We start from the raw sequence: 7760 nt of genomic DNA on the forward strand, positions 1-7760 counted from the left end.
CGGGCTCTGTGCAGACAGCTAGCTCAGAGCCCGGAGCCTGTTTCAGATTCTGTGTCTCCCTCTCTCTCTGACCCTCCCCTGCTCACCCTGCCTCTCTCTCTCTCTCTCAGAAATGAATAAAACATTACCAAAAAAAAAAAAAAAGCTTTATTGCTTTCATTTGGGCCATGGCTTGGGAGAGGGCTCCAGGTGGTTAAAAAGCTGCCTACTGGCTACACAGAGAGACTCAGGCACAACCCCTGGCACCTGGGGGATGCCAAAGGGACCCTCTCGAAGGCTGCCGGGCTCCAGAGACTTCTAGTCGTGCTTAAGGGTGAGCCTTTCGAAGAGATACTCGTCCAGCCCAGCCTGGGGGCCAGACAGCCTGCAAAGTTAGTCAGGTGTTTGGTTGCCCATCTTCTTGTTGAGTTTCATCTCCTCATCAAGAAAGTGATTCTCCAGGAAGTGACAGAGATAGGGGTCTGCGAGGGCAGAACCCAGGGCATGCAGATCCAAATGGGCCTGCTCAGGCTCTTCTCCAGAAGCATGCCGGCTTCCACGGTGTCCAGGGATTTACCCCACCCATCTTGGGACGGCTTCTGCACGTCCCGGAAGAGCGCGCGGCCGCCGCGCTGGTTTTGTCTTCAAGAGACGCTCAGCGCCTTCCCGCTTCTCCTCAGCCACCTCGCGGGAGAAGAGGCCACACTCTCCAGAGCCACATCGTCATGGTCGATACAGAAGCCCAGGGAGAGGTAGGTGTAGGAGGCCCGCAGGTGCATGTCGATCAGGCGGTTGACGGCGGCCTCCGCCTCAGTGGAGTAATTCTGACGAATCTGGGTGCTCGTGGTTGATGGGTAACGAGGAGCTAAGTTCAAGATCGGGTGTTGGCTGGTCCCGGAGGCGGAAGGTGGGCAAGAAGATGGCTCCGAAAGTTGTGACTAGAAGAAAAGTTGGAGGATGGTCGGAGGTCGGTAGAAGGGGCATCATCCCTGGGTCTGTTCTGGCCACTGTTGAAGCAGGAGACAGAGATCCTCAGGACTGCCGGGAGCATTCTCCTATGTTTGCTTCTAAAAGTTTGAATATTTAATTTTACAGTTTGGCATTTTTAAGTTAAAAAATTTTTAAGTTTATTTATTTATTTATTTTGAAAGAGGGGAGGAGGAGGGACAGAGAGAGGGAGAGAGAATCCCAAGCAGGCTTCACGCTGTCAGTGCCGAGCCCAATATGGGGCTCAAACTTACCAACCAGGAGATCATGACCCCTGCTGAAATCAAGAGTCTGAGGTTAAACAGACTGAGCCATCTAGGTGCCCCTCCCCCCTTTTTAAAAAATTTTGACACTTTTATACTTTTGAGCCATCTTTAATTTTTGTATATGGTCTAAGGAAAGAGTTAACTTTTTGAATTTCTTTTTTTTTTTTTAATCCTCATATGAATATACAATAGTTCTGGCCTCACATGTTAAAAAAAATCCAAACAAACATATTTTCTTCTGCAGAATTGCATTGGCACCTCAGAGAAAAAATATTAAGTATTTTACCATTAAATATTTTAGATGTAGTTTTTTTTTTTTTTTTTTTTTTTTTAATTTAAATTTTCTCAATTTGCTGAGAGTTTTTTCCCGAGTGCATATTTATCAGTGCATTTTCTGTATCTAATGAGATAATTATTTGGATTCTCTCTCTCTTTTTTCTGTTAATGTGGTTAATTATAGGGGTGGCTCAGTTGGTTAAGTGTCCAACTTCAGCTCAGGTCATGATCTCGTGGTTGAGAATTCTAGCCCGGTGTTGGCCTCTGTGCTAACAGCTCAGAGCCTGGAGCCTGCTTCTGATTCGGTGTCTCCCTCTCTCTCTGTCCCTTTGCTGTTCATGCTCTGTCTCTCAAAAATAAACATTAAAAAAATTTTTTTTTAAATGTGAATTATATTAGTTATTTTAGAATGTTAAATCAACCTTGCTTTCCTGGGATGAACATACTTGGTTATTGCATTTGTAAACAATCTCTGTATTCAATTTGCTAGTGTTTTATTTAGAATTTTTGCATTTATATGCAGAAAAGAGTTTGGTTTTGGTATCAGACTTATGTTAGCTTCATAAGACAAGTAAGTGGGTGTTTCCTTTTGTCAAATCTCTGAAAGGGTTGGAGAGAAATTATTATTATTTCTTCTTAGCTATCTGGCACAATTTATCTTGAAAGCTACCTGGGCCTGGTTTATCTTCATGGAACTTTAACTCTAAAGTCCATTTCTCTAGCATATACCAAAGTGTTAGCAGTTTACTTCTTTTGTATGTTTTGGTAAACTGTATTTTTGAAGAATTTGTATACATTGTCAAATTTATTGGCATAAAGTTGTTCACTGCGTTCTCTTAGTATCTGTAGGATGTCTAGTAACATCACATTTTGAAACTTCTAATACTGGTCTTTTGTGTTTTCTCTCTCTTTTATTGATTTTTAAAAAGATTTTATTTTTAAATAATTTCTACACCCAATGTGTGGATCAAAATCACAACTGTGAGGTCAGGGGTTGCATGCTCCACTAACTAAGCCAGGCAGGAGATTATAGATCTTATTATTCTATCTTAAAAAATGAGTTTTTGCCTATGATAATTTCTCTATATATACTTTCTATTTCATTGATTACTGGGCTTTCTTTACTATTTCCTTTCTTTCTACTTTATTTAAGTTTAATTTGCCCTTTTTCGAGTTTCGTAAAATGAAAGCTTAGAGTATTAATTTTCATTTATTTTTATTTTTCTTAAAGTAAGCTTTACACCCAATGTGGGGCTTGAACTCACTACCCTGAGATCATGAGTCACATGCTCTGCTGACTGAGCTAGCCAGGGACACCTAGAGTACTGATTTTCAGCCATTCTTCTTTTTTTTCTTTTAATGTATTCATTAGAAGCCATAAATCTCCTAAGCACTGCTTTAGCTGTATCCCACAGCTTTTGGTATGTTTGGTATTTGCATTATTCTTCAGATCAAAAAAAATTTTTTTTATTTAAGTAGGCTCCACACCCAGCATCGAGCCCAAAGCAGAGTTTGAACTCACAACCCTGAGATCAAGACCTGAGCTGAGATCAAGAGTCAGATGCTTGGAGCTCCTGGGTGGCTCCGTTGATTAAGCATCCAATTTTGGCTTATGTCGTGATCTCTCGGTTTGTGAGTTCAAGCCCCACATCAGCCTATGTGCTTACAACTCAGAGCCTGGAGCCTGCTTCAGATTCTGTGTCTCTCTCTCTGCCCCTCCCTTGCTTACACTCTGTGTGTGTGTGTGTGTGTGTGTGTGTGTGTGTGTGTGTGAAAAATAAATAAACATTAAGAAAAGAGAGATGCTTAACTGACTGAGTCACTTAGGCACCCCAGTTCAAATTATTTTCTAATTTCCTTGTGATTTCTTTTGGCCCCAGGTCATTTAGAAGTATGTTCCATAATTTTAACACATTTTGAGATTTTCTCCTTGTATTTCTGTGATTTCTAGTAGTTAGAAAATACACTGTGTATAATTTCAGTCCTTTGAAATTTGTTAGTCTTGCTTTATGACCCAGCATATGGTCTATCTTGGTGTGCCCTTGAAAAGAATGTGTACTCTACAATTATCAGGCATAGTGTTTTCTAAATTTCAATTAGGTCAAGTTGCTTAATGGTGTTGTTTACATATATTTTTATTGACAATTTGGTCTTTTGATTTTGGTTACTAGGAAATGTATGTTAAAATCTCCAATATGGGGACACCTGGGTGGCTCAGCTGATTGAGTGTCCAGCTTCAGCTCAGGTCAAGATCTCATGGTTTATGAGTTTGAGCCCCACATGGGGCTCTCTGCTGTCAGCACAGAGCCTGCTTTAGATCCTGTCTCCCTCTCTTTCTGCCCCTCCCCCACTAGCATGTGTGCACACACACACTCTCTTTCTCAAAAATAAATAAGCAATGGGGCTCCTGGGTGGCTCAGTCGGTTAAGTGTCCAACTTTGGCTCAGGTCATGATCTCACGGTTTGTGGGTTCGAGCTCCGCGTCAGGTTCTGTGCTGACAGCTAGCTCAGAGCCTGGATCCTGTTTCAGATTCTGTACCTACCTCTCTCTCTGACCCTCCCCTGCTCATACTGTCTCTCTCTCTTTCAGAAATAAATAAAAAGCATTTTAAAAAAATAAATAAACATTAAAAAACCCAATTATGGTTATGAGCTCATCTATTTGTCTTTTTAGTTTACTTAATTTTTGTTTCATACATATGTATTTTTTAAAATGTTTATTTATTTTGAGAGAGAGAGATAGTGGGCAGGAGGGGGGGAGGGGCAGAGAGAGAGGAGATAGAGAATCCCAAGCAGCCTGTCAGCATGGACATGATGCTCCATCTCATAAACCATGAGATCATGACCTGAGCTGAAATCAAGAGTCAGATGCTCAACTGACTGAACCAGTCAGGTGCCGCTCATATATATTTTAAAAGATTTTATTTGTAGGGAATCTCTACATCCAATGTGGGGCTCATACCTACAACCTAGAGATCAAGAGTTGCATAGTCCACTGACTGAGCCAGCCAGGAGCCCCTATATTAAAAAACTTAAAAAAAAATCTTCTATCTGGGGACACCTAGGTGGCTCAGTCAGTTAAGCGTCCGGCTTTGGCTCAGGTCATGATCTCATGGTTTGTGGGTTCAAGCCCTGCGTCCGGCTCTGTGCTGACAGCTCAGAGCCTGGAGCCTGCTTCAGATTCTGTCTCCCTCTCTCTCTGCTGTTCCCCGCTCATGCTCTGTCTCTCTCTCCTTCAAAAATAAATAAATAAACATTAAAAAAATAAAAAACTCTTTAAAAAATAAAATAAAATCTTCTATCTGATTACTACTGGGAATCTAGAAAAGCTATCTTTTATCTGGCCTCTTTATTGACCTCTCATATTTGTTGTAACTTTTTTTTTTTTATTCCCATGGATTTTCTAGTTTAACCTCAAATCATCTGCAAACAGTGTTAAATGCCTCTTCCTTTCAAATATGTCTTAAGTTGGGGCACCTGGGTGGCTCAGTCAGTTGAGCATCTGACTTCGGCTCACGTCACAATCTCATGGCTTGTGGTTCAAGCCACTCATTAGGCTCTGTGCTGACAGCTCACAGCCTGGAACCTGCTTTGGATTCTGTGTCTCCTTCTCTCTCTCTGCCCCTTCCCTGCTCGTGCTCTTTCTCTCTCTCTCAAAAATAAATATTTAAAAAATAAAAAAAAGACAAATATGTCTTATGTTGAACCATATGAAATTGTTGTTATTTGGCCACTTTGTCCTATAAAAATGACAATTTCATATGGCTTAACTTACTTTATCTCTTCTGTCCTATATTTATTACCTTAGCTTGAAATTCTGTAATAACACTGGATACAATCAGCAATAGAGGACCCTTGTGTTCTTCCTAATATTAATGGGAGTGTCTTTAACATTTAATTTTTTAAAGAAAAATGTGATGTTTAGAGCTGTGTTTTATTACATTAAGCAAGAGTTATTCTTTTTCTGGTTTCTATAATTCTTAGGAATGTCTGTTAAAATTCATGAAGTACCTTTTTGCTCTCCATAAACTTGTACTTAAGGAGTTTTTTCCTTTATTAATAGAGAACATTATATGTGTAGATTGCTGTTTTAAAATTTTCTTTATAGTAGTTTTTAAAATGTGCTACCAGATTTACTTTATAACCTTTTGTAATTATAGAAGCAGTGCGTACTCATGTAGTAAAATTAGAAGATGTAGAAAAGCAAGTATAAGAAAATAAAATTTTATATCACCACTGTCTAGAGATTAGCAATATTAACATAAGTAGATTTCTCTGTGCTGACCATCTCGAATTCCATGTAAAACCTCCTAGGTCATGGTGTAATTTTTTAAATGTTTATTTATCTTTGAGAGAGAGAGAGAGAGAGAGAGAGGACCAAGTGCAAATGGGATTGAGGGAGAGAGAGACAGAGACACAGAATCTGAAGCAGGCACTAGGCTCTGGGCTGTCAGCACTGAGACTAATGCAGGGCTTGAACCCTGGGACCTCGATATCATGACCTGAGCCCAAGTCTGACTCTTAACCAACTGAGCCACCCAGGCACCCCTGATGTAACGGTTTTTAATACATTACTGGATTCATTTCATTAATAGTTTATTTATAATGTACTTATTCTCATTGGTGAAATTGTTCATGGTTCTTTTTGTAGGTCCTGGAATGTTTGAAAATCTGATGAAAACCTGTACCCTTTCTTCAGAACTGTATATATGTGTGTGCATTTGTGTGACATATACATACAATTATCCATTCAGTTTCAAGTACTAATGGACCTTCTTGAAGCTCCATCATGAATATTCCAGTGTCTAGAGACTGCAGGTTAAGAACTGTGGTCTGATTTTCTTTTTCAGTGCTTCCTTTGCCAGGTTCTGGTATAAGAATTGAGCTAAAATTAGCAGCTCTCATTTTTTTTTCTTTTTTTTTCTTTGCCTTCCTTTCATTTCCTGAAGATTTGAAAGAATTTGTGCCTAAAGTCCTCTAAAGTAGGAGCACTAATTTCTTCATCTTACCCATATTGAATCAAGTTTTATTAAATAGTTTATGTATGAAGAAAAAACCTCTTTAGTAGCATAAAATGATCAAAATTGCATGAAAGGCTGGGGAACTGAGGAGTGTTAAATGATCTACACTCCATATCTTTCATTGAAGGCAGTCAAGAGTACTCCTGATGGTTGATAAGCCAAATAATAGAGACATAGCATATTAATTAGAGTTCTAGATAGTTCCATAAGAAGGACCCAAACCAGAACTGGTCCAAAGTGGCTAACTCCAAAGCACAGAACTAATGGTCGTGGACTGGAAGCAAGAGAGCAGAGAGACTTATACTTGTCAAATTACACACTCCTAAATTTGGAGGTTGAATTTTTATTTCCATGGCCATAGTTTTTAATTTATATAGTAACAAAAAGTAGAATTTCATGTAGGAAAACCTATAGGATAAAATTTCAGAGGAAAATCCATGGCAATAATGATATAATTATTACACAAGAAAGACTGATAATAAGTGGCCAAGATTTCAACTCAAGAAGCCAGGAAAAAAACAACAAAATAAGTCCAGAGAAAGTAGGCAGAAATAATTCAGATGAGAGTAAAAAAAGAAAAAAAAACTAATAAGGGAGGAAAATAAAACCAGAGTAAGAATAGAAATGAATAATAAACAAAATGTAAAGCAAGAGCTGGTTTTTCAAGACAGAGACTTTTAAGACATTAAGAGAAATATTTGTGGGGCGCCTGCGTGGCTCAGTCAGTTAAGCATCTGAGTCTTGATCTCAGCTCAGGTCTTAATCTCAGGGTTGTGATTTTAAGCCCTGTGCTGGGCTCTGCTGTGAGCCTGAAGCCTACATTTAAAAAAAAAAAAGGGAAAAGGAGGGAGAGAGAGAGATTTGTAACTTTAATCAAAGACAAATTTTCTAGTTTCAACAGTGAAATAAAAGTACATTTTCTCACCTTCTGAATATGTGAGGCATCATACATGGTTAAGACTATGGTAAAACAAAAGCAGTCTTTAATGCTACTTCCTGTTCTGCTCTGGCATGTGCTGTTCCGTAGTCCATCTCAGGAGAAAGTGGTCGCTGGCCTGCTTCATCACACCACTAGCCACCTCACTAGCCAGATCGTCAGGCATCTCCCATCGCTGCTCCTCTCTACTCCATTGCTTTCTTTCATCTCATGTGGCAGTAGGATCCCTGAAGTCATTATTTTTCTGTAATAACCTGTTTCCCCAGTCCTGCCCCAAAAGCTTTTAGCATATTC

The 7760-nt window shown here is 39.5% G+C and overlaps 1 pseudogene; it reads right to left on the reverse strand.

Moving 5' to 3' along the window:
- Nucleotides 1-297: 297 nt before the first annotated feature.
- LOC120237460 lies at nucleotides 298-6521 on the reverse strand (annotated as a pseudogene).
- Between the last annotated feature and the right edge of the window lie 1239 nt (nucleotides 6522-7760).

This window comes from Hyaena hyaena, unplaced genomic scaffold (genome assembly GCF_003009895.1).
Source record: "Hyaena hyaena isolate Hyena2069 unplaced genomic scaffold, ASM300989v1 scaffold_181, whole genome shotgun sequence".
In the NCBI taxonomy this organism is placed as follows: domain Eukaryota; kingdom Metazoa; phylum Chordata; class Mammalia; order Carnivora; family Hyaenidae; genus Hyaena; species Hyaena hyaena.